Genomic DNA, 13961 nt, shown 5'->3' on the forward strand with positions numbered 1-13961 from the left:
CACTCCTCTCTCCTTTCCAACAGCAATAGAACCAATGAAATCCTCCAAGTCCCGTGGACGAGGGTCACAGATATCCCCAACATAAGGTAATTTGCACACATTGCAAAAATCCTGTAGTGTCATGCACTGGGGAACATCGTATATCATGAACTCAACCATGGGAGGATTCTTCCTCGGATAAAAGTTGAAGCTTTGAACGAAAATATTGGTGAGGAGGAGGTATTGTGAGCACTTATCTGCAACGAACGCAGTAAGACCTGCGTTCTCCACCAAGTAATAAAAGTCTTCATAAAGTCCGTCGGCGAGCAAAAATTCATAACTTGGCCACTCGCACGCTCGAACTTCTGTGACTCGAGGGACTACGTACTTGGGGTGGTTCTTCTCATCATCCTTGGGGTTACGGCTTGAAGACCCTCTCAAGAACCTCTTCATCTTTTCCTTTCTCTAGCTGTGAAAAATTCTGAAATTTTTAGAGACTTCAAAAGAAAAGTGAATAAAGATTAACCCTACTTGTAGCAACTACTCCTACTAGTGCCTAGAGACTGTATCACGCGCTAAAACTACTTGGGACCAGCTAAAATCAACCTTTCTAGCTCAAGAACAGGGTCACCAAGGTAGGAAGAATACGCGAAAGATAAAGCACTAGAGCAAAAACTAATTGGACCAATGGAGGAGTCACTTACCAAGGAGTAATTTCCCCAAAACGGTTCGGAGAATGGTGCTTTGAGCAAGGAGATCGAAAATCACAGCCAAATGAGCAAGAACACGGGTTTGAGCTGCGAAACAATTTTTTCTGGAGGTGGAAGAAGAGGCTGGGAGCTGGAGTGAGTGGAGGGGGTCCTTGTGGGCCTCACAAGCTTGCCCTCCGCCACCAGGGGGGTGGCGGTGGAAGGGCTTGTGGCCCACTGGTCTGGCCCCCACGCCAGCTCTCAGGCCCAGTAATTTTCAAAAATTCCAGAAAAAATCATCTAAATTTTTAGGAGCATCGGAGAACTTTTATTTTCGAGGTATTTTTCTCCGGGACGCTAAAACAGAAAACAGGAAAAACTAAACTAATTCCATCATTTTTCTTCTAAGCAAAAAGAAAATGAAAGCTCAAAACAGAGGTATGTGACTCTTTGATTCATCCATTTCATGGTCATCGAAAGAAATCTTGTCAATAGGATTGATCAAGTCCTCATGACAAAACCTTCTTGAATCTCAAGAGAGAACGGAGAATTTTCTAATAGCGACTAAGTCACCTCAATGGGGATATGTGTCACACCCAAGATGTGACCCTATCCTCAATTGGGCACGAAGGCCTCGTCAGGGATAGAAGCGCATCTCGTCGTGTCGCAAGAATGGATATCGTTACAAGTACATGTACTGAAAAGAAGAGATATAAATAGAATTGGCTTACACTCGCCACAAGCTACATCAGAGTCACATCAGTACATTACATAATCATCAAGAGTAAGAGCAGGGTTCGACTATGGGCGAAAACAAACGACAAAAGAAGAACGACGTCCATCCTTGCTATCCCAGGCTGCCGGCCTGGAACCCATCCTAGATCGATGAAGAAGAAGAAGAAGCGACTCCAAATGAACAATCAACGTGCTCGCGTCGAGTAACCTTTACCTGTACCTGCAACTGGTGTTGTAGTAATCTGTGAGCCACACGGGACTCAGCAATCTCATTTCCAAAGGTATCAAGACTAGCAAAGCTTAATGGGTGAGGCATGGATAAGTGGTGAGGTTGCAGCAGCGGCTAAGCATATGTATATGGTGGCTAACTTACGAGTACAAGAAATAAGAGAGGGAAGATCTACGCATAACAGACGTGAACTACTGATGACCAAATGAATGATCCTGAACACCTACCTACGTCAGAAATAACCCCACCATGTCCTCGATCGGAAAAAGAACTCACGAAAGAGACAGTCACGGTTACGCACACAGTTGGCATGTTTTAATTAAATTAACTTCAAGTTATCTAGAATCAGTGTTAAACAAAGCTTCCACGTTGCCACATAACCGCGGGCACGACTTTCCGAAAAGATTTAACCCTGCAGGGGTGCTCCAACTAGTCCACATCAAATTACCACAAGCCGCATAGAAATCCTCAATCACGAAGCTCGCGATCTCGTCGGATTCCCTAGTGGAAAACCTCAACTCCGAGATTACCCAAAGCATCACCGGAATCCCGATGCACAAGATATTTCGTCAAAGGTAAAACTAATCCAGCAAGGCCGCCCGACGTGTCGATGATCCCGATAGGAGTCGCGTACCCCGTTCTCAGGACACGGCGGATGAGCGATGGTTACCACGCCAAACACCGAGTTGACCCGGGTAGCGTTAATAAGCTGCTCTGTTTTGGACCAACACTCATGAGGAGCACTGGCCCGGGGGTTGATTAAATTATCCTCGGGTTAATTACTCCCTATGTAGTTCATTAGTTATTAGGCAAATGTAGTACCAAAGTTGGGCCTTGCCAGACCAGCTTTAATCTAAAACGAATTATCAAGGGGGTCCCCATAACAACCCCGATCGTGTTAGGAGCGCTCATTTATGGAACATAACACCGGTAGCCGGAAACTAAGGGGGCAAAGGTGGAACAAAACACCAGGCTAGAAAGGCCGAGCCTTCCACCTTTTACCAAGTATATAGGTCCATTAAATTAAATAATATTTAATAGGGTGATATAACAAGAAACCCATGTTATCACATGGAAGCATCTGCACCTGCAACGAGCAACGCTAACAACATGGATAAGCAAGCGGTAACATAGCCAATCAGTGGTTTGCTAGGTCGAACAGGTTGAAGATAATCATGGCATTGTTGAGAGGTTGATATTTTACAAGTGCTAGGCAACAAGACATAAATGATAGAATCGATAAAAACTAGCATGGCAATGGTAGTAATGGTATCTGGGGAAATGGTCATCTTGCTTGAGATCCCGCTTGGAAGAAGGACAACTCGAAGAAGTCGGCGAACCAACGTAGTCGAACGGGTCCTCACATTCCGACACGCTTGCAGAACTCTATCGAGACGGAGCAAACCGGAAACAAACATCAACACATAAATTTACCACACGATGCACAACATGATGCAAACCTAATATGATGCATGAACAGATCAATGATGCAAGGCATGGCATGGCAATTCATCTCACGCAAACTCTACACATTAAGTGAAGCTCGATATGCAACGGGTTGCATATCGACAAAACTCCACGTTTAATTATTTAATTCACTCCCGTTAATTTATCGGCAAGATTAAATGTTTTTAACATGGCAAGGGGTGAAGCGAGATCCTATAGTCATCCTAGTTGGTTAACACGCGGAGCATAGAACGGAGCTACAGCACAAGAGGCATGCAACACACGATATATGCCATGAATGCGTCATGCATGCAAGTTCATCAACATCACGACAAGAAGGGAAAGAAGCAAGGTGTCGCCACGGCGAGCGAAAATGAACCATGGCGGCAAAACGGAAACGATGTCACGACAATGTCCCTATCCCGATAACTCATCGAGATATCGTGCCAACGTACTGGGAACGCGTGCGGGAATGGTAAATAAAGATGAGGTGATCCCGGTTACCGGGTTACCATGTGTCGAGGGCAAAAGGAAAGAGGAACACAACGTGCCACGGACAACATACGGTGCAACATACATTCAACTCATACATCACATGCACACGGTCACGACACGTCTCATCGGTATACCTTTGAAGCGTGCATATCGGAGTGGATCGGTTCGGTGAAGGGGAACAATGGTCGTCGTGGACGTCGTGGAAGTCGTGGAAGTAGTGGTACTCGGGTCTCGTCGACGGTAGTCGTTCGCTCGGCGTCGTGGTTCACGGTCTACGACGTCGGTAGACGGGTCTTCTCGTCGGTAGTCGAGCACGTTTCCGAAGATGTTCGGGGTTCGTCGCGGACGTAGTGGACTCGGCGAGTTTGTCGATTCCATGGCGTCGGGGATGGTGCACATGGCGACGGCAGGCTACACACGGCAACATCTAGCAGCAACGACGGAATAGCAACATAGCATGCTACGGCACTAGCAACGCTAGCAACCTACAACGCCTAGCAACCAGCAGCAAAAGCATCGGTGCAAGCCTGCAACTAGCAATAGCAAGCAGCACAAACGACAACAACTAGCTATAGCAGCAGGAACAACAAAACGGCATCTACAGCACAAGCAGCAACTAATCAACTAGCCTAGCATGCACGGCAGCAGCATCTCGCGGCAACAACAGCTAGCAACTACAGCGGCTAAGCAGCAACTAGCAGCACGCGGCAGGGCAAATAACAGCAGCTAGCAGGACAACGGAAAGCAACTAGCAGGCACAGCGGCACCAGCAAGCTTCGGCAGCAAGCAACGCAACAGCTTAGCGCAGCAGCAACATACACAAGCCACACCAACTAGCTAGCGACAGGCAGGCAGGCACAACAGCAACATTGCACAGCAGCAGACGGCAGCGGGCGACAGCAACTTCACGCAGCAGCAACAAAAACGCAGCAGCAACAGGACACCAACGACAGCAGTGAGGGGAACCGGAGGCGAGCACACCGGCGGGGAGAATGTCCATGGCGGCAGCGAGGAGCACGAGGCGGCGCGCACCGGCGAGCAGCAGTAGCAACACGGCTCCATGGGGAGGACCTCGGGGCCATGGCAGCAGGGAGACCAGGGTGAGCGAGAGGACCACGGACGCTGCGGCGGCGGGGCTGACCACCGGCGTGCAGGGCGGCGCGCGGGCGAGGTCGAGCGCGACTAGAGGCGGCAAGGACGGGAGGCCATGGAGGCGGAGCCCAGGCCATGGCAGGGCGGCAGAGAGCTCGGGACACAGGAGAGGCCATGGCGAGCAGCAGCGCGGGGACGGACACCGGCGGGGAGAGGGAGACCACGGCGGGGCACGGGCGACGGATGAGCGCCGGTGGGAAGCGGGAGGCAGTGGCAGCTGGAGGTCGAGAGGGGGAGGTGCGATGTGGGGTGGAAGAAGGGGGAAGGAACGGGGGAAGAACAGAGGGGATCGGGGCTGAGGGAGCAACGGCGCAGGGGAGGAAGACGCTGAGGGGATCGGGATCGGGCTGCGCTAGGGCAGGCAGGCAGGGGGCACGCGGGCCTTGGGCCAGCTCGGCAGCACTAGGCTGGGCTCCTCTCCCTTCTTCGGTTTTTTCTAACAAAAAAACTCACAAAGCGAAAAGAATTAAACAAAATTAAAATAAAAAAAAAAAGCTTTTGGGCTCTTTGAAAAATAAACCCCAACTATAAAAATAGCTTGGGCATCTTTTAAACGAATAAAAAAAATAAAACCTTTTGAAGAATAAAATAAAATCCCTTTTGAAAAATTAAATAAAAGCTCTTTATTTAAAGAATAAAATAAAAGCCCTTTAAAAGAGAAAAGAAAATGAGAGGGTTTTAAAATAACACACAAGGAGAAATAAAATAAAACCCAAGGGTTGCCCCCATATTTAATAAAAGGACCTTTTTAAAAGAAGACGCTTTTATTTTAAAGGGGATAAAACGGAAACTTTAGCAAAACCCCAAAATGAAGAGAGAGGGGAGAGGGCCGAGTTACTATCGCACTACGACTCAGTGATCACTCGAAGCACAACACCCAAAACACCACACGTGAGAGACGATGCAAGATGCCATGCATGATGCGACGATGCAAACTAAATGACGATGCAACAAATAAAACTAATCACACGACGGAAACGGAAATAAAAGGGGGAATCTTCTGGGCGTCGGTCTCGGGCTGTCACAATATGTATCTCCCCAAGAAGCAAATCATACTTCATCTTGACACGAGGAATAGGGCATTCAAAGCTTCCAATAAGAATCGATGAAGTCTTTTCGATAGCATTGATGCAATGTACTTGATATCGTTTCTTCGGAAAGTGCACTGTGTGCTCATTATCGTTGACATGGAAAGTGACATTGCCTTTGTTGCAATCTATAACAGCTCCTGTAGTGTTTAAAAAGGGTCTTCCGAGGATGACAGCCATGGCATCGTCCTCGGGAATATCCAAGATAACAAAGTCTGTTAAGATAGTTGTGTTAGCAACCACAACAGGCACATCCTCGCAAATGCCGATAGGGAAAGCAGTTGATTTGTTGGCCATTTGCAGAGAAATTTTAGTGGGTGTCAACTTATCCAACTCAAGTCTACCATAAAGAGAGAGCGGCATAACACTAACACCGGCTCCAAGGTCACATAAGGCAGTTCTTACGTAGTTTCCTTTAATGGAGCAAGGTATAGTGGGCACTCCGGGATCACCAAGTTTCTTAGGAGTTCCACCTTTGAAAGTGTAGTTGGCAAGCATGGTGGAGATCTCAAGATCTAGTATCTTCTGTTTATTTGTCACGATATCTTTCATGTACTTGGCATACGGAGACATCTTGAGCATATCAGTTAACCGCATCTGCAGAAAGATGGGTCTTATCATCTCAACGAAGTGCTCAAAACCTTCATCATCCTTTTTCTTGGATGGCTTAGGAGGAAAGGGCATAGATGTAACGACCAAGATGCGGTCCTTTCCGATCTGGGGGTCGAGGCCCCCGAATAGGAAAGAAGCGCATCTAAGCGTTTCTCAAGCAAGTAACATAGCACAAATAATAATAAAAGTAGACAATCCGGGATTCAACTGTCTTCTTATTAATAACTCAGAGTACATCACAGATACAATCAAGGTAGTTCCGCTACGGACTACAAAATATGAAAATGCTATGCTACCCTGCCTGCAGGCCCACGATCACGACCACGCCTCAGTCCTCTGGATAGTTCACGTAGAGGAGGTCTGTCTCCTCGTCGTACTGCCACGCCAGCTGGGTGCCGTAGGGATCATCTGTCTCTGGGTTCCTGTACCTGTTGGGAGTTTCGGAGGAATCCATGAGCCACGGGGACTCAGCAATCTAAGACCTTGGTGCCAGAACTAGTCATGTTATTAGGTAGGGATTAGGTGAAGTGTATAAGGCTGCAGTATCCTAAGCTGGATTAAGTGGCTAACTTACGCAAAAGTAATTGTGAAGGTGGTCTACACTAGCGATCGGATTTAGTAGATCACTAAGTGATCCTAAACACCTACCTACGGCATTTATAACCCCACCGTGTTCCCGATCGAAGAGAGATCTTCGAAGGGACAGTCACGGTTACGCACACAGTTGGCAATTTTATTAGCTTATGTTTAAGTTCTCTAATACCGGATGTTAACAAAATATTCCAAGTTGCCACATAACCGCGGGCACGACTTTCCGAAAGATTAAACCCTGCAGGGGTGCTCCAACTAGTCCATCACAAACGTACACAGGCCGCAAAGTAATCCTCTATCACGAATCTCGTGATCTCGTCGAATTACTTAGAGGAAAACCTCAACTCTGGGGGAAACCAAAGCTTCACTGGGATTTCTATACGCAAGATATATTGCTAAGGTAAGGCAAGACTTGTAGGACCTCCCGACTTGTCGACGACCCCGATAAGAGCCGCGTATCTCAGTCTCAGGACACGCCGGATGGAACTAGCTACAGGTACCAAACCTCAAGTTTCCTTGTGGTGGCCCCGCAGGCAGACCAGTTTGGACCAACACTCATGAGGAGCACTGGCCCGGGTTGTTGATTAAAGATCCTCGGGGTGATCATTCCCTATGCAGATTATTAAGTGATTAGCAAATTAACACCAATGTTGGGTCCTGCCGGACAAGCCTTATCACTACGCGATTTATCGAGGGGGTCCCCATAACAACCCCGAACGTGTTAGGAGCGATCAATATGGAATCAAAAACCGATAACCGGTAACTAAGGCGGCAATAACGGAACAAAGCACCCGGCAAAAAGGCTAGGCCTTCCGTCATTTACCAATTATATAGGTGCATTAATTAAATAACAGCATTTAGGATAATGATATCAAGCTCATGTTATCACATGAGTCAAATCACCTACATCTAGCAACGCTAACATTAGTAGCTGAGCAAAGCCTACTTAGCCAATCAAGTTTTCTAGGAAGGAATCAGTGTTTGGGTTCATGGCATATCAAGAGGCAATTTAATTCAGTGGTAGGAAGCGAGCAATATGACATGGAAACACAATCTAGCATAACAAGTCTAGAGATGGAATCAAGGTCATATCATCTTGCCTGTGATATCCTCAGCTTGGAATGGTTCTGGTTCGTCCTGCACGTACTCTCCTGACTCCACGTATTCGTTCTCCGATCCCGGTGCTACCCAACATAAGAATAACAGCCAATGAACAGCAGCACCACTAGATGCAACAATCACATGATGCATGAGATGAAAATTGAGCATGCACCACTATTTCTATCACTAGCACAAGCAAAATAAACTACTGCAAGTTTCTGGACAGAACTGTACACTAAACTATTTTTACATGCATTAGGATGGCATGAACAGATGTGGCTCGTGAAAACGATGCAAAACCATATAAAGAACATTGCAAACGGAGCTACGGATCAACGGGAATCAACGAAACAAGATATGAAGCCCTACGTGGAAGAATCAACACCACACTCACAATTGGCACAAATCTGGTATTCCCAGGTTGCCAAGACATGTAACAATCCAACATGAATGGATTGGAGCAAGGAAGAGCACCACAACATCCACTAAGCACACACAATCATCTAAATGACAAAACTACATAATCTGCCATAATCTGCATCTTAGCACTTTGTGAGCTACATGCACCATAGCTACAGCCCACCAAATATGAAAAATAATATATGTGGCTGTAGCCCACCAAGAACACTACAAGCACCAGCCAGAATCACAGCAAAAGGAATTAAACTCTAGAAGATACAAGGCCACAAACTTTCCCAAAACCATCAGATCTCACGGACTCAGTGAAAATTCCTGCACCTGAGTTTCTGTCTTTGTTCTGAAGTTTTTTGACAGCAACCAAAACACAACCTACTGGACTCCAAATGATTTGAAATTTGACAGGGAGCTTCACAAACATATCAGGTTCAAAATCCTAGCAGTGAACTAAGGCTAGTTCGCAACACAATGACCAGCACATCCTCATCTATAAGAGAAGAAAATGTTTCCAGAATCTCAGACTTAGTGAAATTCCAGATTTCACTAAGCTGGACTTTTTCAGCCACATGCCTACTTTGTCTAGGCATAGTTTGCACACAAATAGCACCAAGTGATAAATGACACCACCATGATGTAGAGAAAAACTCCTACTACTATCACACAAAAACTCATGCCCTTGGGCTCCACCTATTCCATGGAATCAAAGATCAAACTTGCAACAAATCTGAATATGTCAACTCCATAAAGTTTCCCAATGGCAAAAGTAACTTCACCACTGGATTCCTTGGGAGATTCTACCCCAAAATCATCTATAATATGTGGACACTTACTTAGAACAAGTGACCACAAATTAAGGAAGAGGAAACTACTCCAAATCATGACTAGTAATTAGTGCATCATTTCATGTAGTTCCTACTAAGACAACAACTACAAAGGTTGAGTTCATGTGCACAATGACAAAGGGACATGGGGGTTTGAACCCCATGTTTGTGTCATGCACATAAACAACACAAATACTTATCACAAGTTACCCCCCCCCCCCCCACACACAACACCATGCCCTCTCACATATGGACATGTGAAGGTGCATAGTTTGCAAAGGTGGGGAAGTTCCACAGACACACATATCTCATCACCACAAACCTCATCATAAGCTCTAAAACCCCAAGAACAACATAAGGGGAAAACTACCAAGCAAGTATTATGCAAGCTTTATTTACATGCACTTACTAGGTTCCACATGTATGTGCATCACCTACACACACACAACATATATGACCATCACCAAAATATTCTAGGCTACACAAGCTGAAGTGAGTGAAAAAGAATACCCACAAAAGACCAAGCATGTGCAGCAACTTTGCAAGCAAACATAGCAACAGATCTGAATTGCAACAAGACAAAAAATAAAAGGGACAGGGGAGGGATTCGAACCCTGGATCCCCTGCTAACATACCCAACAACATTACCACTCTACTGCAACCTCTAGGTCGACAACAACAAGGGAAAGAACAGGTTATAGAGCAATTGCAGCTGTTGCATACCACTATGCCAAGAAGCAGGAATTAAAAAGGGGGGCAAGCTGGGATGCGAACCCACACCCTCTCGAAGACAACCACCTGCTGTTACCACTGCGCTACGATATGTTACTTGACATATCAGGGGACTGAAACAAGGTAAGCTACCCAGAAGCCCTTCTCTGCCTACAGAGAAACACCAGCGACAGGGAGTTCGCCGGGGTGTCTCTCCGGGGTTGCTGCTGCGCTACGAGTGGCAACACCATACTGCTGCTGATCTACTGCTACGCCACGAGACCGCTACGGCAACTACACAGCACAAGCACCTACACTAGTTCCCTGCACACACATGCACATACGACGCACTCTGCTACGAACAGGGACGGCAAGGTCGCCTCATGTGCTCTACCCGACGGGAAAAGGGGGAAGGAGAGGCCTGCTCACCTTGGGGAGGAAGGGAAGGAGTCGATCCGAAGGAGAGGGAGCCGGATCGGAGGGGAAGTAGCGGGTTGGAGACGCCTTGACGCCGATCTACAATCTCCTGCTGCAGAACCGAGGAAGGCTTGGAGTTCACCGGAGCCGAGGCATGGACGAGCTCCTGGTCGACGAGGAGGGCGTTCCCCGGCCTCAACCAGGTCGGGAATGGGACGCGGGGAGCAACCCCTCGCCCCTGGACATGGCGGAAGGCGCGGTCGTCGACGAGAGCGGGGGCTAGACGCCGGCCAGCTGCTCTGTCTCTCTGCTACCTACCTACAGAAACTTACCAGAAGGAGGAGAAGAGAGACGGGGAAGGAGATGGTGGCGGCGGCAGAGAGAGGGAAACCCTACGAGATGGAGAGGTCACGAACGCCAAGATAAATAGGGGGGGCCTCGACGTTAGTGCCTCACAGCGCTTGCGTCTCTCTCTCTGTCTGCTACTAACAGAAAGAACAGAGGGGTGCGGACGGCGCCGTCTGGAGGAGAGGGGAGGACGTGGAGCTGGGCCACCGCGCGGGAAAGGAAGGAGTGGGCCGCGAGGGAGAGGGAGCCCACTGGCACTATATAGACAGAGAGGAAAAACCTGTTGCTGCTATTTAAAAGAAAGGCTAGATAGGATAAATAATACAAGGCAAAAACTACTGGGATAATTCAAAAGAAAATACCCCCTGGTCATATAAAAATATGACCTATTTAAATAGAATAAGATCAAGATTTTTAGGAGCAGATAATATTTCATAAAACTGAATTAATGTCTCTGTTTTGTACTTATTGCACCTGATTAAAACACCTTTAAAATTCACCAAGCTAGCACAACTTTACACTCACAATAATCCCTCAACATTGGACATTTTTAAAACAGGGAAGGAAGGAGTGAATCTTGACTAAAAGAAGAAATAGAGAGGGAGGGAGGATGGTTTGGAATCCTAGCAACTTACTATCACATGCACTCATAGAAGTCCCTCAACACACTCACAAGAACATATGCAACACTAGGTAGCTAACCACAAGATCACCACACCACATGAAATGCTAAGATCATATAGCAACAACACAAGTCAAGGCCATGCAATGATATGCTATGCATGCATGCATGAGAAGGAAGTAGTAGGGAACACACATGAAATCATGGTACCAACTATAACATCATAATCTCTGACAAGTGTACCCACTTGCAATGGTTCCAAAATAGGGAAGATTACATATGGGGCACTACAATAGATCTCTGAACCCATGGCTCCCTTTCTTTACCATGCTTCCTAGCAGTAAAGTCATTCTTATCGTATCTCTTAGGTTGTGGGTTATCAGGATTAACCGTAGGTTCAATCTCCACATCCTCATCATTGCTAGGTTGAGCATTATTATGAACATCACTGTCCATATTGTCACCAGGTTCATGTTCATCACCAGATTGTGTTTCCGCATCAGACGCAGAAATATCATTAGGTTCTTCAGGTGTGACAATATTTGGTGAACTGGCATGTAGGTTTCTATCATCCTTCTTCTTCTCCTTAGGATGACTGGGTGTATCAGCATTAATTCCTTGAGAATCTTGATCAATTCTCTTAGGATGACCTTCAGGATACAAAGGTTCCTGAGTCATTTTGCCTCCTCTAGTAATGACTCTGACAGAGTTGTCATTTAATTCATTGAGCAGGTCATTCTGAGCTTTAAGTACTTGTTCTACCTGAGTAGTAATCATAGAGGAATGTTTACTTAGAAGCTTCACATCATTGACATTTCTGTCTACACAAGCACTTAAATGGCTAAGCATACGAGTACTTTGTTCCAAATGTCTGCTAACGTAATCATTGAAACTCTGTTGTTTGACAACAAAGTTGTCAAATTCATCAAAGCATAGGCTAGCAGGTTTGTCAAAAGGAATATCACTCTCATCAAACCTACACAGAGAATTCACTTCTACTACGTGTATCGTGTTATCGAGACCATGGATCTCTTTGATAGGTGGTAGATTTTTGACATCTTCAGATCTAATGCCTTTCTCTTGCATAGATTTCTTGTCTTCTTGCATATCTTCGGGACTGAGGAATATAATACCTCTTTTCTTAGGAGTTGGATTAGGAGGTGGTTCGGGAATAGTCCAAGCATTATCGTTAATCAAGATGCTATTCAGTAGGGTCTCAGCTTGTTCTATAGTTCGTTCCCTAAAAACACAACCGGCACAACTATCTAGGTGGTCTCTAGAGGCATCGGTAAGTCTGTTATAGAGGATATCAAGTATCTCGTTCTTCTTAAGAGGGTGATCAGGCAAAGCATTCTGTAGCTAGACGAGCCTCCCCCAAGCTTGTGGGAGACTCTCTTCTTGGAGTTGAGAAAAGTTGTATATTTCCTGCAAGGCAGCTTGCTTCTTATGGGCAGGGAAATATTTCTCACAGAAGTAATAGATCATATCCCAGGGACTACTCACACATCCAGGAGCAAGAGAGGTGAACTAGGCTTTAGCGTCATCCTTTAGAGAGAAGGGAAACAGCTTAAGGATATAGTAGTGGCGGATCTTATCCTCATTAGTGAAAAGGGTGGCTATCTCGTGTAGTTTGGCAAGATGGGCTACGACCGTCTCACACTCATAACCGTGAAAAGGATCAGATTCGACTAGAGAGATTATCCCAGGATCGACACAAAATTCATAATCCTTATCGGTGATAAAGATAGGTGAAGTGGCAAACTTGGGGTCGTATTTCATCCTAGCTTTCAGAGATTTTTTCCTTCCACTTGAGAAGTAATTTCTTAGCGTCATAGGCATCCTTACATGCAAGAAAATCCTCAGCTATCTATCCCTCCATAACGTAACCCTTAGGTATGTCAGGCAATTCATATCTAGGAAAGCTAGATCTAACAGGAGCAAAAGCAGGTTCTATCTCAATAGTATCGGTAGTTTCAGAAGCATCACGAGCACTGGCAGTAACTCTAGCAATATGAGAATCAAGGAACACCCCTAGTGGAACATCTGGCAAAGTAGCATCTCTAGTAGTATCAAGCATAGTATGAGGCATAGCATCTCTAGCAGTATCAAGCATAGCATCTCTAGCAATATCAGGCAAAGCAGTATCAGGCATAGCATCTCTAGCAGTATCAGGCATATCATCAGGCATAGTATCAAGCATAGCATCTCTAGCAGTAGCATCATAAGCATCATCAAGCACATGCGACATATCAAGATTTCTAGCAGGAGGTGATGTCGCAAACTTACTCATAACTGAAGGTGAATCAAGTGCAGAGCTAGATGGCAATTCCTTACCTCCCCTCGTAGTTGAGGGCAAGACTTTGGTTTTTGGATCCTTCAGATTCTTCATAGTGATCAGCAGATATAAATCCCAAGTAACTCAGAGAATATAGCAATACCTCCCTGGCAATGGCGCCAGAAAAATGCTGACTGGCACTCTTTGGCAATAGCTAGACGAATGCTGATTCT

The sequence above is a fragment of the Hordeum vulgare genome, chromosome 6H (assembly GCF_904849725.1).
Source record: "Hordeum vulgare subsp. vulgare chromosome 6H, MorexV3_pseudomolecules_assembly, whole genome shotgun sequence".
Lineage (NCBI taxonomy): Eukaryota > Viridiplantae > Streptophyta > Magnoliopsida > Poales > Poaceae > Hordeum > Hordeum vulgare.